Raw genomic sequence first — 13,608 nt, forward strand, 5'->3', positions numbered from 1 at the left:
GTTAGAAGGAAAGAAGAGAAGAAGAGTTAGAAGGAAAGAAGAGAAGAAGGGAAGAAGGAAAGAAAGAAGAGAAGAAGAGGAAGGAAAGAGGGCCTAAGTTAGTTACCAAGGAATATTAAACATTTTGATATAGGTAAACAACACCGATAAACACACATTTGTGATGGTTACAAGTTGTCTTTTAATGCAGAAACAAATCATCATCATTTATTTGTACACCACCATATTACACAGTCACAGGACTGTAACACCAGCGATGTGAAGAATATATGGGGACATATGGGGACATATGGAGAACGGAGGTCGCCAAGCGCTGGTGCCATCTTGCACTACTACAGACAAGACTTAAGCAGCACTGACAGGAGCAGAAGCGTGAAAGGTGAACCAGCGCCCCGGGACTGAGCAGAAAGCAGACGGACTCTGACATTCACTTGGGGATAAAACATACAGAATATATAATAATTTTGTTCCCCATTACTAAAACGAGGAGCAATATCTACAGCTAGAGATCAGACAGTCACTTACTTCTATCACAGTACAAGTTTTCATTCCACATGCAATGTCTGTATGTCATAATGCAGAAGATTAATATGGTGCATTTAGGTACATGGTTCTCAGAGTAACAATACACAGCTTCGGAAACAATGGTAGATACAGACAAGCTGCGGGTGGACGAACGCTGTGTAACCACAACACCCAGCATGCCTTACCAGCCTCTCCAGGTGCTGGTTCCTAGTTAAACGAATAGTTCTAAGGAATAATGGTTCAGCCCTCTAAAAAATGGCAGCCTCCTCGCTGTGTCTACTTCAGCCAAACATAACCTCACCCTAGTAACATTAGAATGACACAAGTGCCCTGTAATAACCTGATTAGCAAACACATTATAAAAGTAACCGAGATAAAAAAAGAGGCTCGACACTTCGCATACAGAGAGATGTTATTACGAATGGGAGGCGGCGGCAGAAGAAAGGAGGCGGCGGCAGAAGAAAGGAGGCGGCGGCAGAAGAAAGGAGGCGGCGGCAGAAGAAAGGAGGCGGCGGCAGAAGAAAGAAAATTAGTAGGACATGTATACAAAACTTGAACCATTTTAAAGGTTTGCATAAAACCACGACAATGACTAAAATGCAATTATTTGACATTGTTTATACAATACTGCCACAATTCAACATTATAAGACGTGATCTTTCCTCCCCCAGACCGCTGCCTATATCGATCCAATACCTTATGAGAAGAACCCAGTCAGCCGTCAGTCTTCAGAACCCACTGGATTCCATCAAGAACCATCTGTCGGAACCTCGCTCTTCACACCTGTAACAAGCAGGAAAGTTATATTGGAGACTATTCTCAAGGTCACATTCAGAGTCCCGTCATCCAGGGACTTAAACACCTCTACACATAACTGGACACAGTCCAGTTAAAACACTGACAATGCTTCATAAAGGGAGGGGGGAAATAAAATAAAAAAAAAATAATAGAACCCATTTTTCAGTTTGCACCTAAATTGAAAATACTTTCATTGTTGGAAACTTGCTGAAAGACATTCAGCTTTCTGTGCAATGTTTAAAAGGATTAAACGACAACATATTGTCGAGTGAGGAGGGCGACGTGTTGGACTTTAGGTACGGTCCAGATAAGTTTTCCCTGGGTAAGGAAATAAGAAACTCAAATTTTCTCCCTTATTTTCATGTAAAAGAAATTTCACGCGTACACCAAAATGGAGGTAAGAAAACTCAGATTAGGCCGATTTATAAAGGCACGCAACAAACGTATTGTGTGTAGTTTTTTTCTTTTAACTCGGGCATGCGCACATCCGTATTCAGCTACAAACGGATTTGAAGAAACAGCTCTTGTTGAATACGGGCATACTTGCCTACTCTCCCGGAATTTCCAGAAGGCTCCCGGAATTTCGGGGAGTCCAGACGGGTAGGCAAACATCCCGGCCCTAAAAAATGCAGAAATTCATAGCACTGAAGATCGGGGGGCAAGGCTTGATCGTGTCATTAAGCACTTGAACCAGGCGCTGCTGCGTGCGCTCGATCTTGGCACGCAATTACCGTATATCGCCTACGTGCATACGTCCATTCCGCTCCCGTTCTACCCACGAATCCGTAGGCTGTCTTAAGTGTTCTTTGCGCTCGAAAACAAATTGGATGTTCTTGCGTTCATTGGTCGCAGAGCTATTTTACACAACATACGGAACGTATCGGCATTTACGTCCCTTAATCAATCAGACCCAGTGTGTGCCCATTCGTTCGTTTTAGATATGTTCAAGGACACTGTTTTGCATTATGAAATATATATACTTAACGTACAATTTTGCACTTGTTTCAGACTGTGTCATGTACATACACACGTTAAATGCCCCTACACAGTGTGCCGCCCCCCCATACAGAAACTCCAGCCAGCGACGGCAAAGAGAAGCCTACCACCAAATCTCTAATATTAGAACACATCCTGCTTGGTTAAAGCCACTATTAGTCATCAATGTATTATAAATACTATTATAGAGCTAATTAATATACGTTAAACAACTGGAGTGTTTATATCTTACTAAATAGACCCACCGCACTCTCCTCACTCCACCTCAACAGGTCACCAGCTATAACTGAATGTAATGAGACTATCCCCAACATAACTTTATGCAAGATGCACAAGGACCGTGAGGTCTGGCACACAAACACGTTATGACAGCCTGGCTAGAGCTGCAGCTCTCCATAATGAAAGGTGACTGGATATCTCGGAAGAGCTGCAAACGGCCAGGGAGGAGGCGCTGGGTGACAATGTCTCACATATTAGCAGCTGCACGCGTTCTGCTTCCAGGGAGCCACTTGTCAGATGCAATGACTTCATTCAGTCGCAGGCTCACATGCAAACCCACAGAGCTTGCTCCAGCGCACTCAAATCTTTCATATACAAGTATAGAGGGAGAAAAATAAACTCAGCGCTGGATATAGACAATGTGTACCGTTCTCAAACTTGCCACCTGGATCGACCATACTACAGACACCCCGGAGGATTATAGCTTGTTTTGGGGTTTGTTTGTTTTGGGTCTTTTTTTTGAGGGGGGGGGGGGGGGGGGGTGGTGGTTAAATCTCATTTTTAAAAAAAAAAAAAAAAAAAAAATATTATATATATATATTATATATATATATATATATATATATATATATATATATATATATATATATATATATATATATATATATATATATATATATATATATATATATTTATTATTACCTTAAAAATCCCCCCCCCCCCCCAAAAAAAATAATCACTGTTTAACTACCCAAAGAACCGATCCTCATTTGGTCTTATAGAAATAATCCACAAATGTTATATGCCTTCAGTTAACGATTATATAATGTTACGTTTGATCTGGTCTCACATTGGCTGATCCGATTAGTGACCAAGTTGGGCGGAATCCGTCAGACTGGGCAGATCGTTCCACGCTATTGTAAACGGGAGACAACTATTTGCCCAAGCATAGCTCCGTTCCTCACCAGCATTACTGAGTGACGCATCACTGGTTAATAGGGGGCCTGTAATATTCTGGACATTTCATCATCATCATTTACTTATGTAGCGCCACTAATTCCGCAGCGCTGTACAGAGAACTCATTCACATCAGTCCCAGCCTCATTGGAGCTTAGTCTAAATTCCCTAATATAGACACACACACACACACACACACACACACACACACACACACACACACACACACACACACACACACAGAGGGAGAGACTAGGGTCAATTTTGATAGCAGCCAATTAACCTACCAGTATGTTTTTGGAGTTTGGGAGGAAACTGGAGCACCCAGAGGAAACCCACGTAAACACGGGGGAGAACATACAAACTCCTCACAGATAAGGCCATGGTCGGGAATCGAACTCATGACCCCAGTTCTGTGAGGCAGAAGTTCATTGATAAATGTTGTAAAAGTATAAATACAAATCCCATCTTTTCACACAGCTATATTGTGGGCTGGATAAATATTTATGAGAAGGAAGCAGCTAATGGCATTTATAACGACCCTCATTACAGAGAGCCTCACACACACACACACACACACACACCTCTTGTCTCTGTACACAGTAATACACAACAGTGGTACATGACATCGCTGGAGGTCTGTGTCAGAGGTAAAGCTGGATTTCCGGGCAGGAATTCCGCTGTCCTGCTCCAGTCTATTTATAACGGACTCTCACATCCTGAGCGTCCAATCTCTGCTCCAGTCTTCCCTGAAAAATCTGCAGTTCAAACCCCAACCCTGCTGTGCAGTCTCCATCAGTAATTACCCTTCCAGCAGAACTTTCAAATAGTCATTGGCTTTGTGTTTTTATTTATTTAAATTTGATTATTCTTCATGGGCTCAACGTGATTAAATTATCTGCAAACTGTCATTTTTCTGCCAACATTTGGTTAAAATAAAGCACTTCCAAAATCTGGGGGTTTGTGGTGGTATTTCACGTTTTGTTACTACTTTCAACACCTCAAAAGGCCTAAAGACAGCGAGTGCAGTCATAGTCCGAGGGAGGAAGGGAGGATCTACTCATTCAGAAGAAAAAGGATTATAGATGGACATACACACACACCCCCTCCCCCCCCCTCTCCAGATACTGCGCTCTACATGTGCAAATCATTAGTCCCAGGGTGGGGGCAGAATTGTCTTCATCATCAATAATCTACAGGAAGCATTAAACACGCTGAACACAATGTTTCAATGAAAACGTCCACAAATCATCAAGAAATAGAACTACAAACAGGCTGAGAAATATAAAAATTTAGATTTTTAATGTATGGAGTATAAATTTATCTCTATATATCTCTATATATCTCTATATATCTCTATATATCTCTATATATCTCTATATATCTCTATATATATATATTTTCATACATACATATACATCCTCCATCATCATCATTTATTTATATAGCACCACCGATTCCGCAGCTCTGTACAGAGAACTCAGTCCCTGTCCCATTGGAGCTTACAGTCTACATTCCCTAACAAACACACACACAGACTAGGGTAAATTTTTGATAGCAGCCAATTAACCTACCAGTATATTTTTGGAGCGTGAGAGGAAACCGGAGCACCCGGAGGAAACCCACGCAAACACGGGGAGAACATACAAACTCCTCACAGATATGGTAAATGGTCGGGAATTGAACTCATGACCCCAGCGCTGTGAGGCAGAAGTGCTAACCACTGAGCCACCGTGCTGTCCACATATAAACACACACACATATATTCTGTTACTTATGAAGTATACATACACAAACTAAATATACAAAACACCCATCCACCTAAGCTTTGCATTTGACCAGCCAAGGTATACACTATATGAGATTAGATTAAATGGAAGCACAGACAGACGGAGGACACTGCCAAGTGTGACGAGCAGTTTATACACTGCAGACAGACAGATATCCTGCTCCGTTTTTCCTTCACAGTTCCATGCCGACATTACCTCAAACCAGCCATGGCCAATCTGTAGCTCTCCAGGTGTTGTGAAACTACAAGTACCAGCATTCCCTGCCAACTATCAGTTGGCCATCGGCCATGTCTGAAACTTGACTGGAGTTTCTCACAGATATGGCAATATCCCACCTTCAGCGGAGCAAAACCAGTTCTCATAACCAATACATTTTTATTTAAAAAAAAAAATTTTTTAAATAAACTTATAAACCAGAATATAGTAACTTTTGAGCCTTTGTTTAAGATTATATCATTAAATATTATAATAATAATTCACACAATGGAGCCATTTTGAGGGCTGGACCAATATTTCATCACTGTGAGCTGCAGTGATGTCACTGGTTCCTAGTGAAGTACATCGGTACAGCCCAGAAAATGGCTGCATCCACGGTCAGCGTAGGGAACAGGTGCAATTAGTTTAGCCCACTGCTGTGTAAAAGAAACACAAAACAAAAATAACAAACAAGAAGCCCATTTTAAATGTACATCAACAAGGCTATGCCAGCGTGTGGTTTATGGCCCTTCAGGAATAAAATGGGTTAACGTGAAAATTAGCCAGAGTATTTTTCTTAGCCCCATTATTGCTTAAATTTCCTAATAAAGCACCTTTTGTATACAGCAAACCCCAGATCCCTGGCAGGAACGCAGAATTTTTTCAATGCTGGAAATCTTCCATGGAACGAGACAAGAAGCTGTACAGAGTCTACGTCCCGTTAATTAGAAATCTCATTCTGAGAGTTTATAGTTTAAAAGAAAAAAAGGCTGAAAATATTTTCATCCAAGATTAGATTTGAAGGGGAAAATAAAGTCAATTAAAGAATGCAGAAGGGGGTTGGTTGTAAAAGAAAAAAGGTTTGGTAGATGTGACTAATCATTTGTAAGGTATATGTTGCAGAAAGTTAATTCCATGCAATAAACTAAACACAGGTTTATTTGAAAATATATGTACGGGAATGTAATCTTTCAGAGTGGCTCTGTCGCCTGCACACAGCCATTTTGTGCCTTGCCCTTGGTGATGTCACTACCAACTGGTGAACCGATTGGCTGCACTACTAGTGATGTCATTGGTCCCTAGAAATGTATTCAGGTCCATGTTTATTGATGTCCCTGGTTTCGTTGTGGCTCCATAGTCTGTAGGTCTTTGGTGTCTTAGTGACTTGAGGCTGAATTCTTAGTTACAACCCAGGTCCCTTAGAGATTGGGTGGGGCTTGAAGACGATGCATCTGAATCATCACAGAACGCCGCACGCTCTGTAATCAGATAAGTGTCCTTCTAGGGCAACCACCTGATCTCCTTGGAGGTTTCATTCTAATTCCGGAATCTCCTGAACATTCCGACGTAGTAGACAACCAAGATTTCTTCAGCCCACAAAAAGGAAAAGGTTCCATGGAGTTCACAACACTGTTCAAAATCATTTCTCTTCAGTGAGAAATAGTAGAAAGTCGTCCAACTGACTATTCCAGAAGACAAGATGAGCACTTATGGAGGCCGGCTTTATGAAATCCACAATTCAGAATCTAATGCAAGAATTCAAGCAACTAAGCAGTACATTTGCAGAGTCTAGCAACAGACAGACAGTCAGTCTTTTGCCACCTTCACCAATATTCCGGCCCGGAATGTCATTTTTGCGTTCTGTGGGAAGCAGGACAGACACAGGGAGATCCTGGATGCGCCTGTATCTGTCCCACATTTTACCAGGTCGCGCTGTGACTGTGGGGGTCCGTCCCACAGTCACCAAAACCTTTGCCATTTGACAGCAAGGTCAGGGAGTGAGTTACTACGAATGTGAGGGAGGCCGAGAGAGAGAGAGAGAGAGAGAGAGAGAGAGAGAGAGAGAGAGAGAGAGAGAGAGAGAGAGAGAGATGCTACGAATGCGAGGGAGGCGCAGAGAGAGAGAGAGAGAGAGAGAGAGAGAGAGAGAGAGAGAGAGAGAGAGAGAGCATTGCTACGAATGTAAGGGAGGAAGAGAGAGAGAGAGAGAGAGAGAGTGCATTGCTACGAATGTGAGGGAAGCAGAGAGAGAGAGAGAGTGCATTGCTACGAATGTGAGGGAGGCCGAGAGAGAGAGAGTAGGGGATAGAAATGGCGCTGGGGAAATAGAATTGTTCAAAAACAAGCATAGAAAATATGTAAAACCTGGGTATAATCCCAGATATAGGATTTAATAATTTCACCAGATGATAAAGCATACAAATATTGACATTAGCACAAAGTAAAATGGCATATAATTTCCTAAAAATTATATGGTATATAATCCAGTTTAAGATAATGGAGTGATAGATGGAAAGGACTTCCTCTGGACAATACACAGTCCCGAAATGGTATTAGGATCACCTTAATCCTCAATAATCAAGATATGGGAACAAAAAATATATAATCCCAAATTCTATAGACTTGTCCTCTAGTGGGGAGAGATTGGTAATATGTGGAGTTAACCTCAGTAGTGGAAAAAATCCATATACAGATATCCGGCTTACAGGAATATGGAAATAGAGACTTCTTACCCGATCCAGGGCTAAAATAAGAGTCCACGGGGTTCAGTGTATTTCACGGAGATTACCGCAATTGATGAAACAAATAACTTGCTGCTTCTCCGCCGACCTCGGCGTGTCACATGTTCCTACAGGTGCACCTGCTTGACTGCCGTCCGGAAACTTGATACCAGAATGTCTGTTCCTGCTGCACAGAGGTTCTCCAATAGACTCCACTTGTATTCAAAAGAACTCGGTCACTAGTGTCAAGAGCGTTAGCTTACTGGCTGACGCGTTTCGTCCCAACAGTGGGACTTTCTCAAAGCTGACCAATTTAGCTCCCCATGGATATTTATAGAGGATAAGTCAAAACCAGAAACGGAGGAGGAAGAGGAACAGGGTAGGTACAGATCATAAATTATTAACCCTTCAAGCAAACTCCAGTTATACAAAAACATGTATCCCGTTTGAGATCCCATGTGAGAGACACACTTCATATTCTTTCTTTGCTCGAATCGGTCAAGTGGTGTGAGGATTATGGGTTCTTGACACTTGATGTCCAGGCCCTTTATACAAATATTTCCCATATTGGTGGTATGGAAGCAATTAGAACCTTTGTAAGAACAGATATGGATATTCCATATGGAAGACAGGATTTAATTTTGGAGGCTATTATGTTTATTTTGTCTCATAATTATTTTATATTTGAAGATCAATTTTACCTGCAGATTCTGGGTACGGCAATGGGGACCAGGTTCGCCCCGAGTTTTGCCAATTTATATATGGGCAACTCTAAAGATCTATATGTTTGGAATGGCCCTTTCGGTGCGAACCTGGTCCTCTATGGTCGCTTTATAGATGACTTTTTTGTTCATTATTTGGAAAGGGAATGAAGAGTCAGCTCTGGAATTCGTGTAATTTTTTAATCAAAATACGTTTCATCTTAAGTTTACTCACACTTTTAGTACACAACAGGTTAAACTTTCTGGATATCACCCTCTCCCACTCTGGAGACAAAATACTGAGCTCTAATTATAACAAGCCAGTTGATGCTTGTAATTTTTTACATTATACTAGTAATCATTACCAACCATGAGAAAACAATATCCCGAAAAGTCAGGTGGGTAGACTAAGGTGTAATTGTACGGATGATAGTGACTTCTTGAGCCAAACAAAAGAAATGTTGGGAAAATTTAAGGATAGGCGATATCCAGATAGAATACTTCATGAAGCTGAGTCATATGCCTTGTCCTTAAGACAGATTTCACCTTTTGGATACCAAGAAGCCCATACCACAAGATCAAAACAACAAGGATAAACCTTGCTTTGTTTCCACCTTTAATACTAAGTCCAAACAAATAAGAAACATTCTGTGTACCAATTTTGGTATCTTAAAACAAGATAATATTCTTAAGGGGTGCTTGGAAGACAGACCTTCAGTAGTCTTTAAAAAGAATTTGTATTTAAAAAGGTTACTGGCTCCAAGCATCCTTAGACGCATAGTAGATCCAACAAAGGACTGTTGGTTAACCAAGAAACCCATTGGGTGTTTTCGTTGTAATAAACAGATTTGCCTTACATGTAAACATCTTATAGATGAATCCAAGCAAGTGAAATCGAATTATTTAAATGTCAGTTTTCCGGTTAAAGGCTTTATCAACTGTGATACAGCATATGTAATCTATGTTTTAGAAAGTAGCTGTGGATTACAATATGTGGGTAGGACCACTAGACACCTCAAGGTTTGCTATAGGGAGCATAGGAGGAATATTTTAAATAAGGTCATGATCCACAGCCTCTAGACATTTCGTAACCGTTCATAATGGAAATCCAATGGGTTTAATCCTTTTGGGGTTAGAACACATTGGTTATACCACCAGGAGGGGTGATGGGTTCTCTAAACTGTGTCTTGGTGAATCAGCTTGGATACTTAAGCCATCTACTTTGAATCCAATGGGACTCAATGAGGCCTTGGATCATCATTGTCTCAATTGATTTTAGGGTTTTGTTTTTAGTTTCCTTATATTTGAGGCCGTAGAGGCTGTGCCCACCAGTTGTCAATTTTTACAGTTATGGAAGGTTGTTCTAGTTATTATCCAACAAATATTCAGGTTAACTATAAACCATGACTATTGCCTATTTTTTCTTATCTTTATATTTTTATTTCTATTTTTATATTTATATTTATATTTACTTTTAGTCTCTGTTTCAAATGATTTAAGGTTATATGATATATTCCTGTATTTAGGCCTTGAAATCTTTATGGACTTTTACGGGGGTATTCAATTGTTAGCGTTAACGGAAAAAACGAGCACTCAAAAAATCTTAGCGTTAATACGGTAATTACTTGCGGAATTTCAGCTCGCCGCTCCCTGAGCGGCGAGCTGAAATTCCGCGAGTAAACTACCGTATTAACGATTTTCTCGCGCAATATTACCGTATAAACGGTAATATTTTTTGAGCGCTCGTTTTTTTCCGTTATCGCTAACAATTGAATACCCCCCTAATATCTCTGTATTCCCTAGGGAAATGTATCATACTTTCATGTGATGTTTATCTGTATGTATATATATATATATATATATATATATATTTGTATCTGGAAATCGATACATGGATTCCAGATGGACAGACATTACTGTATTATATGTATACATTTTTACAGTTGAACATAACTTTTTATGTTTATGTTTATATTTATTTATATATTTTTATTGTTATTATTGGAGATGTTTAGAGAAGTTAAATTGGTATGTCAGAAAAGGTTTTTTCAATGCGGGTACTTAGGTCTATATTATTTTTATTGCAAAATATTATAATTAATATATTTGTATAACTGGAGTTTGATTGAAGGGTTAATAATTTATTATCTGTACCTACCCTGTTCCTCTTCCGTTTCTGGTTTTGACTTCTCCGCCATAAATATCCATGGGGAGCTAAATTGGTCAGCTTTGAGAAAGTCCCACTCTTGGGACGAAACGCGTCAGCCAGTAAGCCAACGCTCTTGACACTAGTGTCCGAGTTCTTTTGAATACAAGTGGAGTCTATTGGAGAACCTCTGTGCAGCAGGAACAGACATTCTGGTATCAAGTTTCCGGACGGCAGTCAAGCAGGTGCACCTGTAGGAACACGTGACACGCCGAGGACGGCGGAGAAGCAATCGGGAGTAAGCAGCGAGTTATTTGTTTCATCAATTGCGGTAATCTCCGTGAAATACACTGAACCCCGTGGACTCTTATTTTAGCCCTGGATCGGGTAAGAAGTCTCTATTTCCATATTCCTGTAAGCCGGATATCTGTATATGGATTTTTTCCGCTACTGAGGTTAACTCCACAAATTTCCAATCTCTCCCCACTAGAGGACTAGTCTATAGAATTTGGGATTATATATTTTTTGTTCCCATATCTTGATTATTGGATTAAGGTGATCCTTATACCATTTCGGGACTGTGTATTGTCCAGAGGAAGTCATTTCCATCTATCACTCCGTTATCTTAAACTGGATTATATACCATATCATTTTTAGGAAATTATATGCCATTTTACTTTGTGCTAATGTCAATATTTGTATGCTTTTTTATCTGGTGAAATTATTAAATCCTATATCTGGGATTATACCCAGGTTTTACATATGCCAGGGAGGCCGAGAGAGAGTGAGTTGCTACGAATGCGAGGGAGGCCGAGAGAGAGTGCGTTGCTACGAATGCGAGGGAGGCCGAGAGAGAGAGAGAGTGCGTTGCTACGAATGCGAGGGAGGCAGAGAGAGAGAGTGCGTTGCTACGGATGTGAGGGAGGCAGAGAGAGAGAGAGAGAGAGAGAGTGCATTGCTAAGAATGTGAGGGAGGCCGAGAGAGAGAGTGCATTGCTAAGAATGTGAGGGAGGCCGAGAGAGAGAGTGCATTGCTAAGAATGTGAGGGAGGCCAAGAGAGAGAGTGCACTGCTACGAATGCGAGGGAGGCCGAGAGAGAGAGTGCATTGCTACGAATGCGAGGGAGGCCGAGAGAGAGAGAGAGAGTGCATTGCTACGAATGCGAGGGAGGCCGAGAGAGAGTGCATTGCTACGAATGCGAGGGAGGCCGAGAGAGAGAGAGAGTGCTTTGCTACGAATGCGAGGGAGGCCGAGAGAGAGAGAGAGAGAGAGAGTGCGTTGCTACGAATGCGAGGGAGGCCGAGAGAGAGAGAGAGTGCGTTGCTACGAATGCGAGGGAGGCCGAGAGAGAGAGAGAGAGTGCGTTGCTACGAATGCGAGGGAGGCAGAGAGAGAGAGAGAGAGAGAGAGTGTGTTGCTACGAATGTGAGGGAGAGAGAGAGAGAGCTTTTCTACGAATGTGAGGGAGGCCGAGAGAGAGAGAGCGAGAGAGTGCGTTGCTACGAATGTGAGGGAGTCCGAGAGAGAGAGAGAGAGAGAGAGAGAGAGAGAGTGCGTTGCTACGAATGTGAGGGAGGCCGAGAGAGAGAGAGAAAGTGCGTTGCTACGAATGTGAGGGAGGCCGAGAGAGAGAGAGAGAAAGTGCGTTGCTACGAATGTGAGGGAGGCCGAGAGAGAGAGTGCGTTGCTACGAATGCGAGGGAGGCCGAGAGAGAGAGAGAAAGTGCGTTGCTACGAATGTGAGGGAGGCCGAGAGAGAGAGTGCGTTGCTACGAATGCGAGGGAGGCAGAGAGAGAGAGAGAGAGAGAGAGTGCGTTGCTACGAATGTGAGGGAGGCAGAGAGAGAGAGAGTGCGTTGCTACGAATGTGAGGGAGAGGGAGAGAGAGAGAGAGTGCGTTGCTACGAATGTGAGGGAGGCAGAGAGAGAGAGAGAGAGAGCGTTGCTACGAATGTGAGGGAGGCAGAGAGAGAGAGAGAGAGATAGAGAGAGAGAGAGAGAGAGAGAGAGAGTGCATTGCTAGAAATGCAAGGGAGGCCGAGAGAGAGAGAGAGAGTGCATTGCTACGAATGCGAGGGAGGCCGAGAGAGAGAGTGCGTTGCTACGAATGCGAGGGAGGCCAAGAGAGAGAGTGCGTTGCTACGAATGCGAGGGAGGCCAAGAGAGAGAGAGAGAGAGTGCGTTGCTACGAATGCGAGGGAGGCCGAGAGAGAGAGAGAGAGTGCGTTGCTACGAATGCGAGGGAGGCAGAGAGAGAGAGAGAGTGTGTTGCTACGAATGTGAGGGAGAGAGAGAGAGAGCTTTTCTACGAATGTGAGGGAGGCCGAGAGAGAGAGAGCGAGAGAGTGCGTTGCTACGAATGTGAGGGAGTCCGAGAGAGAGAGAGTGCGTTGCTACGAATGTGAGGGAGTCCGAGAGAGAGAGAGTGCGTTGCTACGAATGTGAGGGAGGCCGAGAGAGAGAGAGAAAGTGCGTTGCTACGAATGTGAGGGAGGCCGAGAGAGAGAGAGAGAAAGTGCGTTGCTACGAATGTGAGGGAGGCCGAGAGAGAGAGAGAGAAAGTGCGTTGCTACGAATGTGAGGGAGGCCGAGAGAGAGAGTGCGTTGCTACGAATGCGAGGGAGGCCGAGAGAGAGAGAGAAAGTGCGTTGCTACGAATGTGAGGGAGGCCGAGAGAGAGAGAGTGCGTTGCTACGAATGCGAGGGAGGCAGAGAGAGAGAGAGAGAGAGAGAGTGCGTTGCTACGAATGTGAGGGAGGCAGAGAGAGAGAGAGAGTGA

The 13,608-nt window shown here is 42.6% G+C and overlaps 1 protein-coding gene across 2 annotated transcripts in view; it reads right to left on the reverse strand.

The window, feature by feature from the left end:
* PTPRA (protein tyrosine phosphatase receptor type A) overlaps positions 1-13,608 on the reverse strand; it is a 125,467-nt gene that overhangs the window by 61,815 nt on the left and 50,044 nt on the right. For both annotated transcript variants that reach the window (XM_075190654.1, XM_075190734.1), the window contains exon 2: positions 1,222-1,308. The gene's annotated coding sequence lies outside the window, so the exon portion shown is untranslated. The remainder of the gene's footprint in view (positions 1-1,221; positions 1,309-13,608) is intronic.

Source organism: Mixophyes fleayi, chromosome 1 (genome assembly GCF_038048845.1).
Source record: "Mixophyes fleayi isolate aMixFle1 chromosome 1, aMixFle1.hap1, whole genome shotgun sequence".
Taxonomy (NCBI): Eukaryota; Metazoa; Chordata; class Amphibia; order Anura; family Limnodynastidae; genus Mixophyes; species Mixophyes fleayi.